Genomic DNA, 27446 nt, shown 5'->3' on the forward strand with positions numbered 1-27446 from the left:
ATGGAACCAGGCCAACCTCCCCAAACATTATTTTGCACAAGACTATTTATAATTAATTTCTCCTCTGCACATCTTTACTTTATTTTCAACATGGTGATAGCATGCAGAATATGAGAAAGAAAGTTAAATCCTTCATGTGCTTTTCCAACATATATTTGAACCACAAATTTCTCCTAAACCAACAAAGCCCTCATAAACAATTAAGAAATGAATGGAAATTTTAAGTCTTCCCCAGCAATTTGACCAGAAACAGACTCAACTTTGACAACTGTCAATATGATTTATCACCATCGTACATAAACCTCAACTGTTAATTTACCCATACAATGAAAATGATATTGGAAAAACAGATCCTATTGAGGAAATTTTAAATCCTCACTTCAAAACGAAAACTTTGTTTCTATTTTGAGAACACAAACGCTGTCTGGCGCGTTAGTCTGGCAATATTTTTCCTAAAACCCAACTAATGTAATGGCTAGTTGGTCTAGGGGTATGATTCTCGCTTTGGGTGCGAGAGGTCCCGGGTTTAAATCCCGGACAAGCCCAAGCAATTGGTGTTTTTCTTTTGAAACACGTAGCTTCCAACTGTGTTTAATATAGTCAGCAAAAATCATTTGTAGCAAAACCCTTCAAGTGCTCCACAGAGAAGATGTTGGCATGCCACCATCAATATATATATTTCCTGGTGCTTCTGATATCACCTTTCAAAGCTAACATCTTATATTAATACAAGTTTAGCTTTTACTTAGAATTGTATGAGAGAAATCATAAAAAATGTGTTGTTTTCATTATCAACCATTTAAAATCAATGGTTTATCGTAAGTCATTAATGCAAGTCCTAACTGCTCAGATGACGCTTTTAAGACTCCAAAGTCTTTCTTAAGACTGCAAAATCTTTGTTAACAACAAACAAAGGGGAAAAAAATATATGTTTTGACATACGGAATTCTATTTTTATTCATACTTAGACATGTGCAAATATGTGTTGGAGAGGGTAGGTTTGAATCAAATTCCTTCCAGTACACGCCTGAATGTATCGATGAATAAAACTGTGAAGGTAAATTCAAGGCAGTCGTTACGTTCGGCTGTGGATTCAAGTTATGGAACCAGGCCAACCTCCCCAAACATTATTTTGCACAAGACTATTTATAATTAATTTCTCCTCTGCACATCTTTACTTTATTTTCAACATGGTGATAGCATGCAGAATATGAGAAAGAAAGTTGAATCCTTCATGTGCTTTTCCAACATATATTTGAACCACAAATTTCTCCTAAACCAACAAAGCCCTCATAAACAATTAAGAAATGAATGGAAATTTTAAGTCTTCCCCAGCAATTTGACCAGAAACAGACTCAACTTTGACAACTGTCAATATGATTTATCACCATCGTACATAAACCTCAACTGTTAATTTACCCATACAATGAAAATGATATAGGAAAAACAGATCCTATTGAGGAAATTTAAAATCCTCACTTCAAAACGAAAACTTTGTTTCTATTTTGAGAACACAAACGCTGTCTGGCGCGTTAGTCTGGCAATTTTTTTCCTAAAACCGAACTAATGTAATGGCTCGTTGGTCTAGGGGTATGATTCTCACTTTGGGTGCGAGAGGTCCCGGGTTCAAATCCCGGACAAGCCCAAGCAATTGGTGTTTTTCTTTTGAAACACGTAGCTTCCAACTGTTATTAATATAGTCAGCAAAAATCATTTGTAGCAAAACCCTTCAAGTGCTCCACAGAGAAGATGTTGGCATGCCACCATCAATATATATATTTCCTGGTGCTTCTGATATCACCTTTCAAAGCTAACATCTTATATTAATACAAGTTTAGCTTTTACTTAGAATTGTATGAGAGAAATCATAAAAAATGTGTTGTTTTCATTATCAACCATTTAAAATCAATGGTTTATCGTAAGTCATTAATGCAAGTCCTAACTGCTCAGATGACGCTTTTAAGACTGCAAAGTCTTTCTTAAGACTGCAAAATCTTTGTTAACAACAAACAAAGGGGAAAAAAATATATGTTTTGACATACGGAATTCTATTTTTATTCATACTTAGACATGTGCAAATATGTGTTGGAGAGGGTAGGTTTGAATCAAATTCCTTCCAGTACACGCCTGAATGTATCGATGAATAAAACTGTGAAGGTAAATTCAAGGCAGTCGTTACGTTCGGCTGTGGATTCAAGTTATGGAACCAGGCCAACCTCCCCAAACATTATTTTGCACAAGACTATTTATAATTAATTTCTCCTCTGCACATCTTTACTTTATTTTCAACATGGTGATAGCATGCAGAATATGAGAAAGAAAGTTGAATCCTTCATGTGCTTTTCCAACATATATTTGAACCACAAATTTCTCCTAAACCAACAAAGCCCTCATAAACAATTAAGAAATGAATGGAAATTTTAAGTCTTCCCCAGCAATTTGACCAGAAACAGACTCAACTTTGACAACTGTCAATATGATTTATCACCATCGTACATAAACCTCAACTGTTAATTTACCCATACAATGAAAATGATATTGGAAAAACAGATCCTATTGAGGAAATTTAAAATCCTCACTTCAAAACGAAAACTTTGTTTCTATTTTGAGAACACAAACGCTGTCTGGCGCGTTAGTCTGGCAATTTTTTTCCTAAAGCCCAACTAATGTAATGGCTCGTTGGTCTAGGGGTATGATTCTCGCTTAGGGTGCGAGAGGTCCTGGGTTCAAATCCCGGACGAGCCCAAGCAATTGGTGTTTTTCTTTTGAAACACGTAGCTTCCAACTGTGTTTAATATAGTCAGCAAAAATCATTTGTAGCAAAACCCTTCAAGTGCTCCACAGAGAAGATGTTGGCATGCCACCATCAATATATATATTTCCTGGTGCTTCTGATATCACCTTTCAAAGCTAACATCTTATATTAATACAAGTTTAGCTTTTACTTAGAATTGTATGAGAGAAATCATAAAAAATGTGTTGTTTTCATTATCAACCATTTAAAATCAATGGTTTATCGTAAGTCATTAATGCAAGTCCTAACTGCTCAGATGACGCTTTTAAGACTGCAAAGTCTTTCTTAAGACTGCAAAATCTTTGTTAACAACAAACAAAGGGGAAAAAAATATATGTTTTGACATACGGAATTCTATTTTTATTCATACTTAGACATGTGCAAATATGTGTTGGAGAGGGTAGGTTTGAATCAAATTCCTTCCAGTACACGCCTGAATGTATCGATGAATAAAACTGTGAAGGTAAATTCAAGGCAGTCGTTACGTTCGGCTGTGGATTCAAGTTATGGAACCAGGCCAACCTCCCCAAACATTATTTTGCACAAGACTATTTATAATTAATTTCTCCTCTGCACATCTTTACTTTATTTTCAACATGGTGATAGCATGCAGAATATGAGAAAGAAAGTTGAATCCTTCATGTGCTTTTCCAACATATATTTGAACCACAAATTTCTCCTAAACCAACAAAGCCCTCATAAACAATTAAGAAATGAATGGAAATTTTAAGTCTTCCCCAGCAATTTGACCAGAAACAGACTCAACTTTGACAACTGTCAATATGATTTATCACCATCGTACATAAACCTCAACTGTTAATTTACCCATACAATGAAAATGATATTGGAAAAACAGATCCTATTGAGGAAATTTAAAATCCTCACTTCAAAACGAAAACTTTGTTTCTATTTTGAGAACACAAACGCTGTCTGGCGCGTTAGTCTGGCAATTTTTTTCCTAAAACCCAACTAATGTAATGGCTCGTTGGTCTAGGGGTATGATTCTCGCTTTGGGTGCGAGAGGTCCCGGGTTCAAATCCCGGACGAGCCCAAGCAATTGGTGTTTTTCTTTTGAAACACGTAGCTTCCAACTGTGTTTAACCCCTTAAGGACCAAACTTCTGGAATAAAAGGGAATCATGACATGTCACACATGTCATGTGTCCTTAAGGGGTTAATATAGTCAGCAAAAATCATTTGTAGCAAAACCCTTCAAGTGCTCCACAGAGAAGATGTTGGCATGCCACCATCAATATATATATTTCCTGGTGCTTCTGATATCACCTTTCAAAGCTAACATTTTATATTAATACAAGTTTAGCTTTTACTTAGAATTGTATGAGAGAAATCATAAAAAATGTGTTGTTTTCATTATCAACCATTTAAAATCAATGGTTTATCGTAAGTCATTAATGCAAGTCCTAACTGCTCAGATGACGCTTTTAAGACTGCAAAGTCTTTCTTAAGACTTCAAAATCTTTGTTAACAACAAACAAAGGGGAAAAAATATATGTTTTGACATACGGAATTCTATTTTTATTCATACTTAGACATGTGCAAATATGTGTTGGAGAGGGTAGGTTTGAATCAAATTCCTTCCAGTACACGCCTGAATGTATCGATGAATAAAACTGTAAAGGTAAATTCAAGGCAGTCGTTACGTTCGGCTGTGGATTCAAGTTATGGAACCAGGCCAACCTCCCCAAACATTATTTTGCACAAGACTATTTATAATTAATTTCTCCTCTGCACATCTTTACTTTATTTTCAACATGGTGATAGCATGCAGAATATGAGAAAGTTAAATCCTTCATGTGCTTTTCCAACATATATTTGAACCACAAATTTCTCCTAAACCAACAAAGCCCTCATAAACAATTAAGAAATGAATGGACATTGTAAGTCTTCCCCAGCAATTTGACCAGAAACAGACTCAACTTTGACAACTGTCAATATGATTTATCACCATCGTACATAAACCTCAACTGTTAATTTACCCATACAATGAAAATGATATTGGAAAAACAGATCCTATTGAGGAAATTTAAAATCCTCACTTCAAAACGAAAACTTTGTTTCTATTTTGAGAACACAAACGCTGTCTGGCGCGTTAGTCTGGCAATTTTTTTCCTAAAACCCAACTAATGTAATGGCTCGTTGGTCTAGGGGTATGATTCTCGCTTTGGGTGCGAGGTCCCGGGTTTAAATCCCGGACAATCCCAAGCAATTGGTGTTTTTCTTTTGAAACATGTAGCTTCCAACTGTGTTTAATATAGTAAGCAAAAATAATTTGTAGCAAAACCCTTCAAGTGCTCCACAGAGAAGATGTTGGCATGCCACCATCAATATATATATTTCCTGGTGCTTCTGATATCACCTTTCAAAGCTAACATCTTATATTAATACAAGTTTAGCTTTTACTTAGAATTGTATGAGAGAAATCATAAAAAATGTGTTGTTTTCATTATCAACCATTTAAAATCAATGGTTTATCGTAAGTCATTAATGCAAGTCCTAACTGCTCAGATGACGCTTTTAAGACTGCAAAGTCTTTCTTAAGACTGCAAAATCTTTGTTAACAACAAACAAAGGGGAAAAAAATATATGTTTTGACATACGGAATTCTATTTTTATTCATACTTAGACATGTGCAAATATGTGTTGGAGAGGGTAGGTTTGAATCAAATTCCTTCCAGTACACGCCTGAATGTATCGATGAATAAAACTGTGAAGGTAAATTCAAGGCAGTCGTTACGTTCGGCTGTGGATTCAAGTTATGGAACCAGGCCAACCTCCCCAAACATTATTTTGCACAAGACTATTTATAATTAATTTCTCCTCTGCACATCTTTACTTTATTTTCAACATGGTGATAGCATGCAGAATATGAGAAAGAAAGTTGAATCCTTCATGTGCTTTTCCAACATATATTTGAACCACAAATTTCTCCTAAACCAACAAAGCCCTCATAAACAATTAAGAAATGAATGGAAATTTTAAGTCTTCCCCAGCAATTTGACCAGAAACAGACTCAACTTTGACAACTGTCAATATGATTTATCACCATCGTACATAAACCTCAACTGTTAATTTACCCATACAATGAAAATGATATAGGAAAAACAGATCCTATTGAGGAAATTTAAAATCCTCACTTCAAAACGAAAACTTTGTTTCTATTTTGAGAACACAAACGCTGTCTGGCGCGTTAGTCTGGCATTTTTTTTCCTAAAACCCAGCTAATGTAATGGCTCGTTGGTCTAGGGGTATGATTCTCGCTTTGGGTGCGAGAGGTCCCGGGTTCAAATCCCGGACGAGCCCGAGCAATTGGTGTTTTTCTTTTGAAACACGTAGCTTCCAACTGTGTTTAATATAGTCAGCAAAAATCATTTGTAGCAAAACCCTTCAAGTGCTCCACAGAGAAGATGTTGGCATGCCACCATCAATATATATATTTCCTGGTGCTTCTGATATCACCTTTCAAAGCTAACATCTTATATTAATACAAGTTTAGCTTTTACTTAGAATTGTATGAGAGAAATCATAAAAAATGTGTTGTTTTCATTATCAACCATTTAAAATCAATGGTTTATCGTAAGTCATTAATGCAAGTCCTAACTGCTCAGATGACGCTTTTAAGACTGCAAAGTCTTTCTTAAGACTGCAAAATCTTTGTTAACAACAAACAAAGGGGAAAAAAATATATGTTTTGACATACGGAATTCTATTTTTATTCATACTTAGACATGTGCAAATATGTGTTGGAGAGGGTAGGTTTGAATCAAATTCCTTCCAGTACACGCCAGAATGTATCGATGAATAAAACTGTGAAGGTAAATTCAAGGCAGTCGTTACGTTCGGCTGTGGATTCAAGTTATGGAACCAGGCCAACCTCCCTAAACATTATTTTGCACAAGACTATTTATAATTAATTTCTCCTCTGCACATCTTTACTTTATTTTCAACATGGTGATAGCATGCAGAATATGAGAAAGAAAGTTAAATCCTTCATGTGCTTTTCCAACATATATTTGAACCACAAATTTCTCCTAAACCAACAAAGCCCTCATAAACAATTAAGAAATGAATGGACATTGTAAGTCTTCCCCAGCAATTTGACCAGAAACAGACTCAACTTTGACAACTGTCAATATGATTTATCACCATCGTACATAAACCTCAACTGTTAATTTACCCATACAATGAAAATGATATAGGAAAAACAGATCCTATTAAGGAAATTTAAAATCCTCACTTCAAAACGAAAACTTTGTTTCTATTTTGAGAACACAAACGCTGTCTGGCGCGTTAGTCTGGCAATTTTTTTCCTAAAACCCAACTAATGTAATGGCTCGTTGGTCTAGGGGTATGATTCTCGCTTTGGGTGCGAGAGGTCCCGGGTTCAAATCCCGGACGAGCCCAAGCAATTGGTGTTTTTCTTTTGAAACACGTAGCTTCCAACTGTGTTTAATATAGTCAGCAAAAATCATTTGTAGCAAAACCCTTCAAGTGCTCCACAGAGAAGATGTTGGCATGCCACCATCAATATATATATTTCCTGGTGCTTCTGATATCACCTTTCAAAGCTAACATCTTATATTAATACAAGTTTAGCTTTTACTTAGAATTGTATGAGAGAAATCATAAAAAATGTGTTGTTTTCATTATCAACCATTTAAAATCAATGGTTTATCGTAAGTCATTAATGCAAGTCCTAACTGCTCAGATGACGCTTTTAAGACTGCAAAGTCTTTCTTAAGACTGCAAAATCTTTGTTAACAACAAACAAAGGGGAAAAAAATATATGTTTTAACATACGGAATTCTATTTTTATTCATACTTAGACATGTGCAAATATGTGTTGGAGAGGGTAGGTTTGAATCAAATTCCTTCCAGTACACGCCTGAATGTATCGATGAATAAAACTGTGAAGGTAAATTCAAGGCAGTCGTTACGTTCGGCTGTGGATTCAAGTTATGGAACCAGGCCAACCTCCCCAAACATTATTTTGCACAAGACTATTTATAATTAATTTCTCCTCTGCACATCTTTACTTTATTTTCAACATGGTGATAGCATGCAGAATATGAGAAAGAAAGTTAAATCCTTCATGTGCTTTTCCAACATATATTTGAACCACAAATTTCTCCTAAACCAACAAAGCCCTCATAAACAATTAAGAAATGAATGGACATTTTAAGTCTTCCCCAGCAATTTGACCAGAAACAGACTCAACTTTGACAACTGTCAATATGATTTATCACCATCGTACATAAACCTCAACTGTTAATTTACCCATACAATGAAAATGATATTGGAAAAACAGATCCTATTGAGGAAATTTAAAATCCTCACTTCAAAACGAAAACTTTGTTTCTATTTTGAGAACACAAACGCTGTCTGGCGCGTTAGTCTGGCAATTTTTTTCCTAAAACCCAACTAATGTAATGGCTCGTTGGTCTAGGGGTATGATTCTCGCTTTGGGTGCGAGAGGTCCCGGGTTCAAATCCCGGACGAGCCCAAGCAATTGGTGTTTTTCTTTTGAAACACGTAGCTTCCAACTGTGTTTAATATAGTCAGCAAAAATAATTTGTAGCAAAACCCTTCAAGTGCTCCACAGAGAAGATGTTGGCATGCCACCATCAATATATATATTTCCTGGTGCTTCTGATATCACCTTTCAAAGCTAACATCTTATATTAATACAAGTTTAGCTTTTACTTAGAATTGTATGAGAGAAATCATAAAAAATGTGTTGTTTTCATTATCAACCATTTAAAATCAATGGTTTATCGTAAGTCATTAATGCAAGTCCTAACTGCTCAGATGACGCTTTTAAGACTGCAAAGTCTTTCTTAAGACTGCAAAATCTTTGTTAACAACAAACAAAGGGGAAAAAAATATATGTTTTGACATATGGAATTCTATTTTTATTCATACTTAGACATGTGCAAATATGTGTTGGAGAGGGTAGGTTTGAATCAAATTCCTTCCAGTACACGCCTGAATGTATCGATGAATAAAACTGTAAAGGTAAATTCAAGGCAGTCGTTACGTTCGGCTGTGGATTCAAGTTATGGAACCAGGCCAACCTCCCCAAACATTATTTTGCACAAGACTATTTATAATTAATTTCTCCTCTGCACATCTTTACTTTATTTTCAACATGGTGATAGCATGCAGAATATGAGAAAGAAAGTTAAATCCTTCATGTGCTTTTCCAACATATATTTGAACCACAAATTTCTCCTGAACCAACAAAGCCCTCATAAACAATTAAGAAATGAATGGAAATTTTAAGTCTTCCCCAGCAATTTGACCAGAAACAGACTCAACTTTGACAACTGTCAATATGATTTATCACCATCGTACATAAACCTCAACTGTTAATTTACCCATACAATGAAAATGATATTGGAAAAACAGATCCTATTGAGGAAATTTAAAATCCTCACTTCAAAACGAAAACTTTGTTTCTATTTTGAGAACACAAACGCTGTCTGGCGCGTTAGTCTGGCAATTTTTTTCCTAAAACCCAACTAATGTAATGGCTCGTTGGTCTAGGGGTATGATTCTCGCTTTGGGTGCGAGAGGTCCCGGGTTCAAATCCCGGACGAGCCCAAGCAATTGGTGTTTTTCTTTTGAAACACGTAGCTTCCAACTGTGTTTAATATAGTCAGCAAAAATCATTTGTAGCAAAACCCTTCAAGTGCTCCACAGAGAAGATGTTGGCATGCCACCATCAATATATATATTTCCTGGTGCTTCTGATATCACCTTTCAAAGCTAACATCTTATATTAATACAAGTTTAGCTTTCACTTAGAATTGTATGAGAGAAATCATAAAAAATGTGTTGTTTTCATTATCAACCATTTAAAATCAATGGTTTATCGTAAGTCATTAATGCAAGTCCTAACTGCTCAGATGACGCTTTTAAGACTGCAAAGTCTTTCTTAAGACTTCAAAATCTTTGTTAACAACAAACAAAGGGGAAAAAATATATGTTTTGACATACGGAATTCTATTTTTATTCATACTTAGACATGTGCAAATATGTGTTGGAGAGGGTAGGTTTGAATCAAATTCCTTCCAGTACACGCCTGAATGTATCGATGAATAAAACTGTAAAGGTAAATTCAAGGCAGTCGTTACGTTCGGCTGTGGATTCAAGTTATGGAACCAGGCCAACCTCCCCAAACATTATTTTGCACAAGACTATTTATAATTAATTTCTCCTCTGCACATCTTTACTTTATTTTCAACATGGTGATAGCATGCAGAATATGAGAAAGAAAGTTAAATCCTTCATGTGCTTTTCCAACATATATTTGAACCACAAATTTCTCCTAAACCAACAAAGCCCTCATAAACAATTAAGAAATGAATGGAAATTTTAAGTCTTCCCCAGCAATTTGACCAGAAACAGACTCAACTTTGACAACTGTCAATATGATTTATCACCATCGTACATAAACCTCAACTGTTAATTTACCCATACAATGAAAATGATATTGGAAAAACAGATCCTATTGAGGAAATTTTAAATCCTCACTTCAAAACGAAAACTTTGTTTCTATTTTGAGAACACAAACGCTGTCTGGCGCGTTAGTCTGGCAATTTTTTTCCTAAAACCCAACTAATGTAATGGCTCGTTGGTCTAGGGGTATGATTCTCGCTTTGGGTGCGAGAGGTCCCGTGTTTAAATCCCGGACAAGCCCAAGCAATTGGTGTTTTTCTTTTGAAACACGTAGCTTCCAACTGTGTTTAATATAGTCAGCAAAAATCATTTGTAGCAAAACCCTTCAAGTGCTCCACAGAGAAGATGTTGGCATGCCACCATCAATATATATATTTCCTGGTGCTTCTGATATCACCTTTCAAAGCTAACATCTTATATTAATACAAGTTTAGCTTTTACTTAGAATTGTATGAGAGAAATCATAAAAAATGTGTTGTTTTCATTATCAACCATTTAAAATCAATGGTTTATCGTAAGTCATTAATGCAAGTCCTAACTGCTCAGATGACGCTTTTAAGACTCCAAAGTCTTTCTTAAGACTGCAAAATCTTTGTTAACAACAAACAAAGGGGAAAAAAATATATGTTTTGACATACGGAATTCTATTTTTATTCATACTTAGACATGTGCAAATATGTGTTGGAGAGGGTAGGTTTGAATCAAATTCCTACCAGTACACGCCTGAATGTATCGATGAATAAAACTGTGAAGGTAAATTCAAGGCAGTCGTTACGTTCGGCTGTGGATTCAAGTTATGGAACCAGGCCAACCTCCCCAAACATTATTTTGCACAAGACTATTTATAATTAATTTCTCCTCTGCACATCTTTACTTTATTTTCAACATGGTGATAGCATGCAGAATATGAGAAAGAAAGTTGAATCCTTCATGTGCTTTTCCAACATATATTTGAACCACAAATTTCTCCTAAACCAACAAAGCCCTCATAAACAATTAAGAAATGAATGGAAATTTTAAGTCTTCCCCAGCAATTTGACCAGAAACAGACTCAACTTTGACAACTGTCAATATGATTTATCACCATCGTACATAAACCTCAACTGTTAATTTACCCATACAATGAAAATGATATAGGAAAAACAGATCCTATTGAGGAAATTTAAAATCCTCACTTCAAAACGAAAACTTTGTTTCTATTTTGAGAACACAAACGCTGTCTGGCGCGTTAGTCTGGCAATTTTTTTCCTAAAACCGAACTAATGTAATGGCTCGTTGGTCTAGGGGTATGATTCTCACTTTGGGTGCGAGAGGTCCCGGGTTCAAATCCCGGACAAGCCCAAGCAATTGGTGTTTTTCTTTTGAAACACGTAGCTTCCAACTGTTATTAATATAGTCAGCAAAAATCATTTGTAGCAAAACCCTTCAAGTGCTCCACAGAGAAGATGTTGGCATGCCACCATCAATATATATATTTCCTGGTGCTTCTGATATCACCTTTCAAAGCTAACATCTTATATTAATACAAGTTTAGCTTTCACTTAGAATTGTATGAGAGAAATCATAAAAAATGTGTTGTTTTCATTATCAACCATTTAAAATCAATGGTTTATCGTAAGTCATTAATGCAAGTCCTAACTGCTCAGATGACGCTTTTAAGACTGCAAAGTCTTTCTTAAGACTTCAAAATCTTTGTTAACAACAAACAAAGGGGAAAAAATATATGTTTTGACATACGGAATTCTATTTTTATTCATACTTAGACATGTGCAAATATGTGTTGGAGAGGGTAGGTTTGAATCAAATTCCTTCCAGTACACGCCTGAATGTATCGATGAATAAAACTGTAAAGGTAAATTCAAGGCAGTCGTTACGTTCGGCTGTGGATTCAAGTTATGGAACCAGGCCAACCTCCCCAAACATTATTTTGCACAAGACTATTTATAATTAATTTCTCCTCTGCACATCTTTACTTTATTTTCAACATGGTGATAGCATGCAGAATATGAGAAAGAAAGTTAAATCCTTCATGTGCTTTTCCAACATATATTTGAACCACAAATTTCTCCTAAACCAACAAAGCCCTCATAAACAATTAAGAAATGAATGGAAATTTTAAGTCTTCCCCAGCAATTTGACCAGAAACAGACTCAACTTTGACAACTGTCAATATGATTTATCACCATCGTACATAAACCTCAACTGTTAATTTACCCATACAATGAAAATGATATTGGAAAAACAGATCCTATTGAGGAAATTTAAAATCCTCACTTCAAAACGAAAACTTTGTTTCTATTTTGAGAACACAAACGCTGTCTGGCGCGTTAGTCTGGCAATTTTTTTCCTAAAACCCAACTAATGTAATGGCTCGTTGGTCTAGGGGTATGATTCTCGCTTTGGGTGCGAGAGGTCCCGTGTTTAAATCCCGGACAAGCCCAAGCAATTGGTGTTTTTCTTTTGAAACACGTAGCTTCCAACTGTGTTTAATATAGTCAGCAAAAATCATTTGTAGCAAAACCCTTCAAGTGCTCCACAGAGAAGATGTTGGCATGCCACCATCAATATATATATTTCCTGGTGCTTCTGATATCACCTTTCAAAGCTAACATCTTATATTAATACAAGTTTAGCTTTTACTTAGAATTGTATGAGAGAAATCATAAAAAATGTGTTGTTTTCATTATCAACCATTTAAAATCAATGGTTTATCGTAAGTCATTAATGCAAGTCCTAACTGCTCAGATGACGCTTTTAAGACTGCAAAGTCTTTCTTAAGACTTCAAAATCTTTGTTAACAACAAACAAAGGGGAAAAAATATATGTTTTGACATACGGAATTCTATTTTTATTCATACTTAGACATGTGCAAATATGTGTTGGAGAGGGTAGGTTTGAATCAAATTCCTTCCAGTACACGCCTGAATGTATCGATGAATAAAACTGTAAAGGTAAATTCAAGGCAGTCGTTACGTTCGGCTGTGGATTCAAGTTATGGAACCAGGCCAACCTCCCCAAACATTATTTTGCACAAGACTATTTATAATTAATTTCTCCTCTGCACATCTTTACTTTATTTTCAACATGGTGATAGCATGCAGAATATGAGAAAGAAAGTTGAATCCTTCATGTGCTTTTCCAACATATATTTGAACCACAAATTTCTCCTAAACCAACAAAGCCCTCATAAACAATTAAGAAATGAATGGAAATTTTAAGTCTTCCCCAGCAATTTGACCAGAAACAGACTCAACTTTGACAACTGTCAATATGATTTATCACCATCGTACATAAACCTCAACTGTTAATTTACCCATACAATGAAAATGATATAGGAAAAACAGATCCTATTGAGGAAATTTAAAATCCTCACTTCAAAACGAAAACTTTGTTTCTATTTTGAGAACACAAACGCTGTCTGGCGCGTTAGTCTGGCAATTTTTTTCCTAAAACCGAACTAATGTAATGGCTCGTTGGTCTAGGGGTATGATTCTCACTTTGGGTGCGAGAGGTCCCGGGTTCAAATCCCGGACAAGCCCAAGCAATTGGTGTTTTTCTTTTGAAACACGTAGCTTCCAACTGTTATTAATATAGTCAGCAAAAATCATTTGTAGCAAAACCCTTCAAGTGCTCCACAGAGAAGATGTTGGCATGCCACCATCAATATATATATTTCCTGGTGCTTCTGATATCACCTTTCAAAGCTAACATCTTATATTAATACAAGTTTAGCTTTTACTTAGAATTGTATGAGAGAAATCATAAAAAATGTGTTGTTTTCATTATCAACCATTTAAAATCAATGGTTTATCGTAAGTCATTAATGCAAGTCCTAACTGCTCAGATGACGCTTTTAAGACTGCAAAGTCTTTCTTAAGACTGCAAAATCTTTGTTAACAACAAACAAAGGGGAAAAAAATATATGTTTTGACATACGGAATTCTATTTTTATTCATACTTAGACATGTGCAAATATGTGTTGGAGAGGGTAGGTTTGAATCAAATTCCTTCCAGTACACGCCTGAATGTATCGATGAATAAAACTGTGAAGGTAAATTCAAGGCAGTCGTTACGTTCGGCTGTGGATTCAAGTTATGGAACCAGGCCAACCTCCCCAAACATTATTTTGCACAAGACTATTTATAATTAATTTCTCCTCTGCACATCTTTACTTTATTTTCAACATGGTGATAGCATGCAGAATATGAGAAAGAAAGTTGAATCCTTCATGTGCTTTTCCAACATATATTTGAACCACAAATTTCTCCTAAACCAACAAAGCCCTCATAAACAATTAAGAAATGAATGGAAATTTTAAGTCTTCCCCAGCAATTTGACCAGAAACAGACTCAACTTTGACAACTGTCAATATGATTTATCACCATCGTACATAAACCTCAACTGTTAATTTACCCATACAATGAAAATGATATTGGAAAAACAGATCCTATTGAGGAAATTTAAAATCCTCACTTCAAAACGAAAACTTTGTTTCTATTTTGAGAACACAAACGCTGTCTGGCGCGTTAGTCTGGCAATTTTTTTCCTAAAGCCCAACTAATGTAATGGCTCGTTGGTCTAGGGGTATGATTCTCGCTTAGGGTGCGAGAGGTCCTGGGTTCAAATCCCGGACGAGCCCAAGCAATTGGTGTTTTTCTTTTGAAACACGTAGCTTCCAACTGTGTTTAATATAGTCAGCAAAAATCATTTGTAGCAAAACCCTTCAAGTGCTCCACAGAGAAGATGTTGGCATGCCACCATCAATATATATATTTCCTGGTGCTTCTGATATCACCTTTCAAAGCTAACATCTTATATTAATACAAGTTTAGCTTTTACTTAGAATTGTATGAGAGAAATCATAAAAAATGTGTTGTTTTCATTATCAACCATTTAAAATCAATGGTTTATCGTAAGTCATTAATGCAAGTCCTAACTGCTCAGATGACGCTTTTAAGACTGCAAAGTCTTTCTTAAGACTGCAAAATCTTTGTTAACAACAAACAAAGGGGAAAAAAATATATGTTTTGACATACGGAATTCTATTTTTATTCATACTTAGACATGTGCAAATATGTGTTGGAGAGGGTAGGTTTGAATCAAATTCCTTCCAGTACACGCCTGAATGTATCGATGAATAAAACTGTGAAGGTAAATTCAAGGCAGTCGTTACGTTCGGCTGTGGATTCAAGTTATGGAACCAGGCCAACCTCCCCAAACATTATTTTGCACAAGACTATTTATAATTAATTTCTCCTCTGCACATCTTTACTTTATTTTCAACATGGTGATAGCATGCAGAATATGAGAAAGAAAGTTGAATCCTTCATGTGCTTTTCCAACATATATTTGAACCACAAATTTCTCCTAAACCAACAAAGCCCTCATAAACAATTAAGAAATGAATGGAAATTTTAAGTCTTCCCCAGCAATTTGACCAGAAACAGACTCAACTTTGACAACTGTCAATATGATTTATCACCATCGTACATAAACCTCAACTGTTAATTTACCCATACAATGAAAATGATATTGGAAAAACAGATCCTATTGAGGAAATTTAAAATCCTCACTTCAAAACGAAAACTTTGTTTCTATTTTGAGAACACAAACGCTGTCTGGCGCGTTAGTCTGGCAATTTTTTTCCTAAAACCCAACTAATGTAATGGCTCGTTGGTCTAGGGGTATGATTCTCGCTTTGGGTGCGAGAGGTCCCGGGTTCAAATCCCGGACGAGCCCAAGCAATTGGTGTTTTTCTTTTGAAACACGTAGCTTCCAACTGTGTTTAACCCCTTAAGGACCAAACTTCTGGAATAAAAGGGAATCATGACATGTCACACATGTCATGTGTCCTTAAGGGGTTAATATAGTCAGCAAAAATCATTTGTAGCAAAACCCTTCAAGTGCTCCACAGAGAAGATGTTGGCATGCCACCATCAATATATATATTTCCTGGTGCTTCTGATATCACCTTTCAAAGCTAACATTTTATATTAATACAAGTTTAGCTTTTACTTAGAATTGTATGAGAGAAATCATAAAAAATGTGTTGTTTTCATTATCAACCATTTAAAATCAATGGTTTATCGTAAGTCATTAATGCAAGTCCTAACTGCTCAGATGACGCTTTTAAGACTGCAAAGTCTTTCTTAAGACTTCAAAATCTTTGTTAACAACAAACAAAGGGGAAAAAATATATGTTTTGACATACGGAATTCTATTTTTATTCATACTTAGACATGTGCAAATATGTGTTGGAGAGGGTAGGTTTGAATCAAATTCCTTCCAGTACACGCCTGAATGTATCGATGAATAAAACTGTAAAGGTAAATTCAAGGCAGTCGTTACGTTCGGCTGTGGATTCAAGTTATGGAACCAGGCCAACCTCCCCAAACATTATTTTGCACAAGACTATTTATAATTAATTTCTCCTCTGCACATCTTTACTTTATTTTCAACATGGTGATAGCATGCAGAATATGAGAAAGTTAAATCCTTCATGTGCTTTTCCAACATATATTTGAACCACAAATTTCTCCTAAACCAACAAAGCCCTCATAAACAATTAAGAAATGAATGGACATTGTAAGTCTTCCCCAGCAATTTGACCAGAAACAGACTCAACTTTGACAACTGTCAATATGATTTATCACCATCGTACATAAACCTCAACTGTTAATTTACCCATACAATGAAAATGATATTGGAAAAACAGATCCTATTGAGGAAATTTAAAATCCTCACTTCAAAACGAAAACTTTGTTTCTATTTTGAGAACACAAACGCTGTCTGGCGCGTTAGTCTGGCAATTTTTTTCCTAAAACCCAACTAATGTAATGGCTCGTTGGTCTAGGGGTATGATTCTCGCTTTGGGTGCGAGGTCCCGGGTTTAAATCCCGGACAATCCCAAGCAATTGGTGTTTTTCTTTTGAAACATGTAGCTTCCAACTGTGTTTAATATAGTAAGCAAAAATAATTTGTAGCAAAACCCTTCAAGTGCTCCACAGAGAAGATGTTGGCATGCCACCATCAATATATATATTTCCTGGTGCTTCTGATATCACCTTTCAAAGCTAACATCTTATATTAATACAAGTTTAGCTTTTACTTAGAATTGTATGAGAGAAATCATAAAAAATGTGTTGTTTTCATTATCAACCATTTAAAATCAATGGTTTATCGTAAGTCATTAATGCAAGTCCTAACTGCTCAGATGACGCTTTTAAGACTCCAAAGTCTTTCTTAAGACTGCAAAATCTTTGTTAACAACAAACAAAGGGGAAAAAAATATATGTTTTGACATACGGAATTCTATTTTTATTCATACTTAGACATGTGCAAATATGTGTTGGAGAGGGTAGGTTTGAATCAAATTCCTTCCAGTACACGCCTGAATGTATCGATGAATAAAACTGTGAAGGTAAATTCAAGGCAGTCGTTACGTTCGGCTGTGGATTCAAGTTATGGAACCAGGCCAACCTCCCCAAACATTATTTTGCACAAGACTATTTATAATTAATTTCTCCTCTGCACATCTTTACTTTATTTTCAACATGGTGATAGCATGCAGAATATGAGAAAGAAAGTTGAATCCTTCATGTGCTTTTCCAACATATATTTGAACCACAAATTTCTCCTAAACCAACAAAGCCCTCATAAACAATTAAGAAATGAATGGAAATTTTAAGTCTTCCCCAGCAATTTGACCAGAAACAGACTCAACTTTGACAACTGTCAATATGATTTATCACCATCGTACATAAACCTCAACTGTTAATTTACCCATACAATGAAAATGATATTGGAAAAACAGATCCTATTGAGGAAATTTAAAATCCTCACTTCAAAACGAAAACTTTGTTTCTATTTTGAGAACACAAACGCTGTCTGGCGCGTTAGTCTGGCAATTTTTTTCCTAAAACCCAACTAATGTAATGGCTCGTTGGTCTAGGGGTATGATTCTCGCTTTGGGTGCGAGAGGTCCCGGGTTCAAATCCCGGACGAGCCCAAGCAATTGGTGTTTTTCTTTTGAAACACGTAGCTTCCAACTGTGTTTAATATAGTCAGCAAAAATCATTTGTAGCAAAACCCTTCAAGTGCTCCACAGAGAAGATGTTGGCATGCCACCATCAATATATATATTTCCTGGTGCTTCTGATATCACCTTTCAAAGCTAACATCTTATATTAATACAAGTTTAGCTTTTACTTAGAATTGTATGAGAGAAATCATAAAAAATGTGTTGTTTTCATTATCAACCATTTAAAATCAATGGTTTATCGTAAGTCATTAATGCAAGTCCTAACTGCTCAGATGACGCTTTTAAGACTGCAAAGTCTTTCTTAAGACTGCAAAATCTTTGTTAACAACAAACAAAGGGGAAAAAAATATATGTTTTGACATATGGAATTCTATTTTTATTCATACTTAGACATGTGCAAATATGTGTTGGAGAGGGTAGGTTTGAATCAAATTCCTTCCAGTACACGCCTGAATGTATCGATGAATAAAACTGTAAAGGTAAATTCAAGGCAGTCGTTACGTTCGGCTGTGGATTCAAGTTATGGAACCAGGCCAACCTCCCCAAACATTATTTTGCACAAGACTATTTATAATTAATTTCTCCTCTGCACATCTTTACTTTATTTTCAACATGGTGATAGCATGCAGAATATGAGAAAGAAAGTTAAATCCTTCATGTGCTTTTCCAACATATATTTGAACCACAAATTTCTCCTGAACCAACAAAGCCCTCATAAACAATTAAGAAATGAATGGAAATTTTAAGTCTTCCCCAGCAATTTGACCAGAAACAGACTCAACTTTGACAACTGTCAATATGATTTATCACCATCGTACATAAACCTCAACTGTTAATTTACCCATACAATGAAAATGATATTGGAAAAACAGATCCTATTGAGGAAATTTAAAATCCTCACTTCAAAACGAAAACTTTGTTTCTATTTTGAGAACACAAACGCTGTCTGGCGCGTTAGTCTGGCAATTTTTTTCCTAAAACCCAACTAATGTAATGGCTCGTTGGTCTAGGGGTATGATTCTCGCTTTGGGTGCGAGAGGTCCCGGGTTCAAATCCCGGACGAGCCCAAGCAATTGGTGTTTTTCTTTTGAAACACGTAGCTTCCAACTGTGTTTTTTTCCTAAAACCCAACTAATGTAATGGCTCGTTGGTCTAGGGGTATGATTCTCGCTTTGGGTGCGAGAGGTCCCGGGTTCAAATCCCGGACGAGCCCAAGCAATTGGTGTTTTTCTTTTGAAACACGTAGCTTCCAACTGTGTTTAATATAGTCAGCAAAAATCATTTGTAGCAAAACCCTTCAAGTGCTCCACAGAGAAGATGTTGGCATGCCACCATCAATATATATATTTCCTGGTGCTTCTGATATCACCTTTCAAAGCTAACATCTTATATTAATACAAGTTTAGCTTTTACTTAGAATTGTATGAGAGAAATCATAAAAAATGTGTTGTTTTCATTATCAACCATTTAAAATCAATGGTTTATCGTAAGTCATTAATGCAAGTCCTAACTGCTCAGATGACGCTTTTAAGACTGCAAAGTCTTTCTTAAGACTGCAAAATCTTTGTTAACAACAAACAAAGGGGAAAAAAATATATGTTTTGACATATGGAATTCTATTTTTATTCATACTTAGACATGTGCAAATATGTGTTGGAGAGGGTAGGTTTGAATCAAATTCCTTCCAGTACACGCCTGAATGTATCGATGAATAAAACTGTAAAGGTAAATTCAAGGCAGTCGTTACGTTCGGCTGTGGATTCAAGTTATGGAACCAGGCCAACCTCCCCAAACATTATTTTGCACAAGACTATTTATAATTAATTTCTCCTCTGCACATCTTTACTTTATTTTCAACATGGTGATAGCATGCAGAATATGAGAAAGAAAGTTAAATCCTTCATGTGCTTTTCCAACATATATTTGAACCACAAATTTCTCCTAAACCAACAAAGCCCTCATAAACAATTAAGAAATGAATGGACATTGTAAGTCTTCCCCAGCAATTTGACCAGAAACAGACTCAACTTTGACAACTGTCAATATGATTTATCACCATCGTACATAAACCTCAACTGTTAATTTACCCATACAATGAAAATGATATTGGAAAAACAGATCCTATTGAGGAAATTTAAAATCCTCACTTCAAAACGAAAACTTTGTTTCTATTTTGAGAACACAAACGCTGTCTGGCGCGTTAGTCTGGCAATTTTTTTCCTAAAACCCAACTAATGTAATGGCTCGTTGGTCTAGGGGTATGATTCTCGCTTTGGGTGCGAGAGGTCCAGGGTTCAAATCCCGGACGAGCCCAAGCAATTGGTGTTTTTCTTTTGAAACACGTAGCTTCCAACTGTGTTTAATATAGTCAGCAAAAATCATTTGTAGCAAAACCCTTCAAGTGCTCCACAGAGAAGATGTTGGCATGCCACCATCAATATATATATTTCCTGGTGCTTCTGATATCACCTTTCAAAGCTAACATCTTATATTAATACAAGTTTAGCTTTTACTTAGAATTGTATGAGAGAAATCATAAAAAATGTGTTGTTTTCATTATCAACCATTTAAAATCAATGGTTTATCGTAAGTCATTAATGCAAGTCCTAACTGCTCAGATGACGCTTTTAAGACTGCAAAGTCTTTCTTAAGACTGCAAAATCTTTGTTAACAACAAACAAAGGGGAAAAAAATATATGTTTTGACATACGGAATTCTATTTTTATTCATACTTAGACATGTGCAAATATGTGTTGGAGAGGGTAGGTTTGAATCAAATTCCTTCCAGTACACGCCTGAATGTATCGATGAATAAAACTGTGAAGGTAAATTCAAGGCAGTCGTTACGTTCGGCTGTGGATTCAAGTTATGGAACCAGGCCAACCTCCCCAAACATTATTTTGCACAAGACTATTTATAATTAATTTCTCCTCTGCACATCTTTACTTTATTTTCAACATGGTGATAGCATGCAGAATATGAGAAAGAAAGTTAAATCCTTCATGTGCTTTTCCAACATATATTTGAACCACAAATTTCTCCTAAACCAACAAAGCCCTCATAAACAATTAAGAAATGAATGGACATTTTAAGTCTTCCCCAGCAATTTGACCAGAAACAGACTCAACTTTGACAACTGTCAATATGATTTATCACCATCGTACATAAACCTCAACTGTTAATTTACCCATACAATGAAAATGATATTGGAAAAACAGATCCTATTGAGGAAATTTAAAATCCTCACTTCAAAACGAAAACTTTGTTTCTATTTTGAGAACACAAACGCTGTCTGGCGCGTTAGTCTGGCAATTTTTTTCCTAAAACCCAACTAATGTAATGGCTCGTTGGTCTAGGGGTATGATTCTCGCTTTGAGTGCGAGAGGTCCCGGGTTTAAATCCCGGACAAGCCCAAGCAATTGGTGTTTTTCTTTTGAAACACGTAGCTTCCAACTGTGTTTAATATAGTAAGCAAAAATCATTTGTAGCAAAACCCTTCAAGTGCTCCACAGAGAAGATGTTGGCATGCCACCATCAATATATATATTTCCTGGTGCTTCTGATATCACCTTTCAAAGCTAACATCTTATATTAATACAAGTTTAGCTTTTACTTAGAATTGTATGAGAGAAATCATAAAAAATGTGTTGTTTTCATTATCAACCATTTAAAATCAATGGTTTATCGTAAGTCATTAATGCAAGTCCTAACTGCTCAGATGACGCTTTTAAGACTGCAAAGTCTTTCTTAAGACTGCAAAATCTTTGTTAACAACAAACAAAGGGGAAAAAAATATATGTTTTGACATACGGAATTCTATTTTTATTCATACTTAGACATGTGCAAATATGTGTTGGAGAGGGTAGGTTTGAATCAAATTCCTTCCAGTACACGCCTGGATGTATCGATGAATAAAACTGTGAAGGTAAATTCAAGGCAGTCGTTACGTTCGGCTGTGGATTCAAGTTATGGAACCAGGCCAACCTCCCCAAACATTATTTTGCACAAGACTATTTATAATTAATTTCTCCTCTGCACATCTTTACTTTATTTTCAACATGGTGATAGCATGCAGAATATGAGAAAGAAAGTTAAATCCTTCATGTGCTTTTCCAACATATATTTGAACCACAAATTTCTCCTAAACCAACAAAGCCCTCATAAACAATTAAGAAATGAATGGACATTTTAAGTCTTCCCCAGCAATTTGACCAGAAACAGACTCAACTTTGACAACTGTCAATATGATTTATCACCATCGTACATAAACCTCAACTGTTAATTTACCCATACAATGAAAATGATATAGGAAAAACAGATCCTATTGAGGAAATTTAAAATCCTCACTTCAAAACGAAAACTTTGTTTCTATTTTGAGAACACAAACGCTGTCTGGCGCGTTAGTCTGGCAATTTTTTTCCTAAAACCCAACTAATGTAATGGCTCGTTGGTCTAGGGGTATGATTCTCGCTTTGGGTGCGAGAGGTCCCGGGTTTAAATCCCGGACAAGCCCAAGCAATTGGTGTTTTTCTTTTGAAACACGTAGCTTCCAACTGTGTTTAATATAGTCAGCAAAAATCCTTTGTAGCAAAACCCTTCAAGTGCTCCACAGAGAAGATGTTGGCATGCCACCATCAATATATATATTTCCTGGTGCTTCTGATATCACCTTTCAAAGCTAACATCTTATATTAATACAAGTTTAGCTTTTACTTAGAATTGTATGAGAGAAATCATAAAAAAATGTGTTGTTTTCATTATCAACCATTTAAAATCAATGGTTTATCGTAAGTCATTAATGCAAGTCCTAACTGCTCAGATGACGCTTTTAAGACTGCAAAGTCTTTCTTAAGACTGCAAAATCTTTGTTAACAACAAACAAAGGGGAAAAAAATATATGTTTTGACATACGGAATTCTATTTTTATTCATACTTAGACATGTGCAAATATGTGTTGGAGAGGGTAGGTTTGAATCAAATTCCTTCCAGTACACGCCTGAATGTATCGATGAATAAAACTGTGAAGGTAAATTCAAGGCAGTCGTTACGTTCGGCTGTGGATTCAAGTCATGGAACCAGGCCAACCTCCCCAAACATTATTTTGCACAAGACTATTTATAATTAATTTCTCCTCTGCACATCTTTACTTTATTTTCAACATGGTGATAGCATGCAGAATATGAGAAAGAAAGTTAAATCCTTCATGTGCTTTTCCAACATATATTTGAACCACAAATTTCTCCTAAACCAACAAAGCCCTCATAAACAATTAAGAAATGAATGGAAATTTTAAGTCTTCCCCAGCAATTTGACCAGAAACAGACTCAACTTTGACAACTGTCAATATGATTTATCACCATCGTACATAAACCTCAACTGTTAATTTACCCATACAATGAAAATGATATTGGAAAAACAGATCCTATTGAGGAAATTTAAAATCCTCACTTCAAAACGAAAACTTTGTTTCTATTTTGAGAACACAAACGCTGTCTGGCGCGTTAGTCTGGCAATTTTTTTCCTAAAACCCAACTAATGTAATGGCTCGTTGGTCTAGGGGTATGATTCTCGCTTTGGGTGCGAGAGGTCCCGGGTTCAAATCCCGGACGAGCCCAAGCAATTGGTGTTTTTCTTTTGAAACACGTAGCTTCCAACTGTGTTTAATATAGTCAGCAAAAATCATTTGTAGCAAAACCCTTCAAGTGCTCCACAGAGAAGATGTTGGCATGCCACCATCAATATATATATTTCCTGGTGCTTCTGATATCACCTTTCAAAGCTAACATCTTATATTAATACAAGTTTAGCTTTTACTTAGAATTGTATGAGAGAAATCATAAAAAATGTGTTGTTTTCATTATCAACCATTTAAAATCAATGGTTTATCGTAAGTCATTAATGCAAGTCCTAACTGCTCAGATGACGCTTTTAAGACTGCAAAGTCTTTCTTAAGACTGCAAAATCTTTGTTAACAACAAACAAAGGGGAAAAAATATATGTTTTGACATACGGAATTCTATTTTTATTCATACTTAGACATGTGCAAATATGTGTTGGAGAGGGTAGGTTTGAATCAAATTCCTTCCAGTACACGCCTGAATGTATCGATGAATAAAACTGTAAAGGTAAATTCAAGGCAGTCGTTACGTTCGGCTGTGGATTCAAGTTATGGAACCAGGCCAACCTCCCCAAACATTATTTTGCACAAGACTATTTATAATTAATTTCTCCTCTGCACATCTTTACTTTATTTTCAACATGGTGATAGCATGCAGAATATGAGAAAGAAAGTTAAATCCTTCATGTGCTTTTCCAACATATATTTGAACCACAAATTTCTCCTAAACCAACAAAGCCCTCATAAACAATTAAGAAATGAATGGAAATTTTAAGTCTTCCCCAGCAATTTGACCAGAAACAGACTCAACTTTGACAACTGTCAATATGATTTATCACCATCGTACATAAACCTCAACTGTTAATTTACCCATACAATGAAAATGATATTGGAAAAACAGATCCTATTGAGGAAATTTAAAATCCTCACTTCAAAACGAAAACTTTGTTTCTATTTTGAGAACACAAACGCTGTCTGGCGCGTTAGTCTGGCAATTTTTTTCCTAAAACCCAACTAATGTAATGGCTCGTTGGTCTAGGGGTATGATTCTCGCTTTGGGTGCGAGAGGTCCCGGGTTTAAATCCCGGACAAGCCCAAGCAATTGGTGTTTTTCTTTTGAAACACGTAGCTTCCAACTGTGTTTAATATAGTCAGCAAAAATCCTTTGTAGCAAAACCCTTCAAGTGCTCCACAGAGAAGATGTTGGCATGCCACCATCAATATATATATATCCTGGTGCTTCTGATATCACCTTTCAAAGCTAACATCTTATATTAATACAAGTTTAGCTTTTACTTAGAATTGTATGAGAGAAATCATAAAAAATGTGTTGTTTTCATTATCAACCATTTAAAATCAATGGTTTATCGTAAGTCATTAATGCAAGTCCTAACTGCTCAGATGACGCTTTTAAGACTGCAAAGTCTTTCTTAAGACTGCAAAATCTTTGTTAACAACAAACAAAGGGGAAAAAAATATATGTTTTGACATACGGAATTCTATTTTTATTCATACTTAGACATGTGCAAATATGTGTTGGAGAGGGTAGGTTTGAATCAAATTCCTTCCAGTACACGCCTGAATGTATCGATGAATAAAACTGTGAAGGTAAATTCAAGGCAGTCGTTACGTTCGGCTGTGGATTCAAGTTATGGAACCAGGCCAACCTCCCCAAACATTATTTTGCACAAGACTATTTATAATTAATTTCTCCTCTGCACATCTTTACTTTATTTTCAACATGGTGATAGCATGCAGAATATGAGAAAGAAAGTTAAATCCTTCATGTGCTTTTCCAACATATATTTGAACCACAAATTTCTCCTAAACCAACAAAGCCCTCATAAACAATTAAGAAATGAATGGACATTTTAAGTCTTCCCCAGCAATTTGACCAGAAACAGACTCAACTTTGACAACTGTCAATATGATTTATCACCATCGTACATAAACCTCAACTGTTAATTTACCCATACAATGAAAATGATATTGGAAAAACAGATCCTATTGAGGAAATTTAAAATCCTCACTTCAAAACGAAAACTTTGTTTCTATTTTGAGAACACAAACGCTGTCTGGCGCGTTAGTCTGGCAATTTTTTTCCTAAAACCCAACTAATGTAATGGCTCGTTGGTCTAGGGGTATGATTCTCGCTTTGAGTGCGAGAGGTCCCGGGTTTAAATCCCGGACAAGCCCAAGCAATTGGTGTTTTTCTTTTGAAACACGTAGCTTCCAACTGTGTTTAATATAGTAAGCAAAAATCATTTGTAGCAAAACCCTTCAAGTGCTCCACAGAGAAGATGTTGGCATGCCACCATCAATATATATATTTCCTGGTGCTTCTGATATCACCTTTCAAAGCTAACATCTTATATTAATACAAGTTTAGCTTTTACTTAGAATTGTATGAGAGAAATCATAAAAAATGTGTTGTTTTCATTATCAACCATTTAAAATCAATGGTTTATCGTAAGTCATTAATGCAAGTCCTAACTGCTCAGATGACGCTTTTAAGACTGCAAAGTCTTTCTTAAGACTGCAAAATCTTTGTTAACAACAAACAAAGGGGAAAAAAATATATGTTTTGACATACGGAATTCTATTTTTATTCATACTTAGACATGTGCAAATATGTGTTGGAGAGGGTAGGTTTGAATCAAATTCCTTCCAGTACACGCCTGGATGTATCGATGAATAAAACTGTGAAGGTAAATTCAAGGCAGTCGTTACGTTCGGCTGTGGATTCAAGTTATGGAACCAGGCCAACCTCCCCAAACATTATTTTGCACAAGACTATTTATAATTAATTTCTCCTCTGCACATCTTTACTTTATTTTCAACATGGTGATAGCATGCAGAATATGAGAAAGAAAGTTGAATCCTTCATGTGCTTTTCCAACATATATTTGAACCACAAATTTCTCCTAAACCAACAAAGCCCTCATAAACAATTAAGAAATGAATGGAAATTTTAAGTCTTCCCCAGCAATTTGACCAGAAACAGACTCAACTTTGACAACTGTCAATATGATTTATCACCATCGTACATAAACCTCAACTGTTAATTTACCCATACAATGAAAATGATATTGGAAAAACAGATCCTATTGAGGAAATTTAAAATCCTCACTTCAAAACGAAAACTTTGTTTCTATTTTGAGAACACAAACGCTGTCTGGCGCGTTAGTCTGGCAATTTTTTTCCTAAAACCCAACTAATGTAATGGCTCGTTGGTCTAGGGGTATGATTCTCGCTTTGGGTGCGAGAGGTCCCGGGTTCAAATCCCGGACGAGCCCAAGCAATTGGTGTTTTTCTTTTGAAACACGTAGCTTCCAACTGTGTTTAATATAGTCAGCAAAAATCATTTGTAGCAAAACCCTTCAAGTGCTCCACAGAGAAGATGTTGGCATGCCACCATCAATATATATATTTCCTGGTGCTTCTGATATCACCTTTCAAAGCTAACATCTTATATTAATACAAGTTTAGCTTTTACTTAGAATTGTATGAGAGAAA

The 27446-nt window shown here is 35.4% G+C and overlaps 13 non-coding genes across 13 annotated transcripts; all 13 read left to right on the plus strand.

Annotated features, from left to right (window-relative positions):
• Positions 1 to 2673: 2673 nt before the first annotated feature.
• Positions 2674 to 2745, plus strand: TRNAP-AGG (transfer RNA proline (anticodon AGG)). The gene has a single exon. It is a non-coding gene; the product is annotated as a tRNA-Pro (tRNA).
• Positions 2746 to 3773: 1028 nt separating this feature from the next.
• Positions 3774 to 3845, plus strand: TRNAP-UGG (transfer RNA proline (anticodon UGG)). The gene has a single exon. It is a non-coding gene; the product is annotated as a tRNA-Pro (tRNA).
• Positions 3846 to 6042: 2197 nt separating this feature from the next.
• TRNAP-UGG (transfer RNA proline (anticodon UGG)) lies at positions 6043 to 6114 on the plus strand. Its single transcript has one exon. It is a non-coding gene; the product is annotated as a tRNA-Pro (tRNA).
• Positions 6115 to 7142: 1028 nt separating this feature from the next.
• On the plus strand, positions 7143 to 7214 carry TRNAP-UGG (transfer RNA proline (anticodon UGG)). Its single transcript has one exon. It is a non-coding gene; the product is annotated as a tRNA-Pro (tRNA).
• A 1028-nt stretch (positions 7215 to 8242) lies between these two features.
• Positions 8243 to 8314, plus strand: TRNAP-UGG (transfer RNA proline (anticodon UGG)). Its single transcript has one exon. It is a non-coding gene; the product is annotated as a tRNA-Pro (tRNA).
• A 1028-nt stretch (positions 8315 to 9342) lies between these two features.
• TRNAP-UGG (transfer RNA proline (anticodon UGG)) lies at positions 9343 to 9414 on the plus strand. The gene has a single exon. It is a non-coding gene; the product is annotated as a tRNA-Pro (tRNA).
• A 5425-nt stretch (positions 9415 to 14839) lies between these two features.
• Positions 14840 to 14911, plus strand: TRNAP-AGG (transfer RNA proline (anticodon AGG)). The gene has a single exon. It is a non-coding gene; the product is annotated as a tRNA-Pro (tRNA).
• Positions 14912 to 15939: 1028 nt separating this feature from the next.
• Positions 15940 to 16011, plus strand: TRNAP-UGG (transfer RNA proline (anticodon UGG)). The gene has a single exon. It is a non-coding gene; the product is annotated as a tRNA-Pro (tRNA).
• A 2197-nt stretch (positions 16012 to 18208) lies between these two features.
• TRNAP-UGG (transfer RNA proline (anticodon UGG)) lies at positions 18209 to 18280 on the plus strand. Its single transcript has one exon. It is a non-coding gene; the product is annotated as a tRNA-Pro (tRNA).
• Positions 18281 to 19308: 1028 nt separating this feature from the next.
• On the plus strand, positions 19309 to 19380 carry TRNAP-UGG (transfer RNA proline (anticodon UGG)). Its single transcript has one exon. It is a non-coding gene; the product is annotated as a tRNA-Pro (tRNA).
• A 74-nt stretch (positions 19381 to 19454) lies between these two features.
• TRNAP-UGG (transfer RNA proline (anticodon UGG)) lies at positions 19455 to 19526 on the plus strand. Its single transcript has one exon. It is a non-coding gene; the product is annotated as a tRNA-Pro (tRNA).
• A 4329-nt stretch (positions 19527 to 23855) lies between these two features.
• Positions 23856 to 23927, plus strand: TRNAP-UGG (transfer RNA proline (anticodon UGG)). The gene has a single exon. It is a non-coding gene; the product is annotated as a tRNA-Pro (tRNA).
• Positions 23928 to 27154: 3227 nt separating this feature from the next.
• Positions 27155 to 27226, plus strand: TRNAP-UGG (transfer RNA proline (anticodon UGG)). Its single transcript has one exon. It is a non-coding gene; the product is annotated as a tRNA-Pro (tRNA).
• The last annotated feature ends 220 nt before the right edge of the window (positions 27227 to 27446 follow it).

Source organism: Pelobates fuscus, chromosome 6 (genome assembly GCF_036172605.1).
Source record: "Pelobates fuscus isolate aPelFus1 chromosome 6, aPelFus1.pri, whole genome shotgun sequence".
Lineage (NCBI taxonomy): Eukaryota > Metazoa > Chordata > Amphibia > Anura > Pelobatidae > Pelobates > Pelobates fuscus.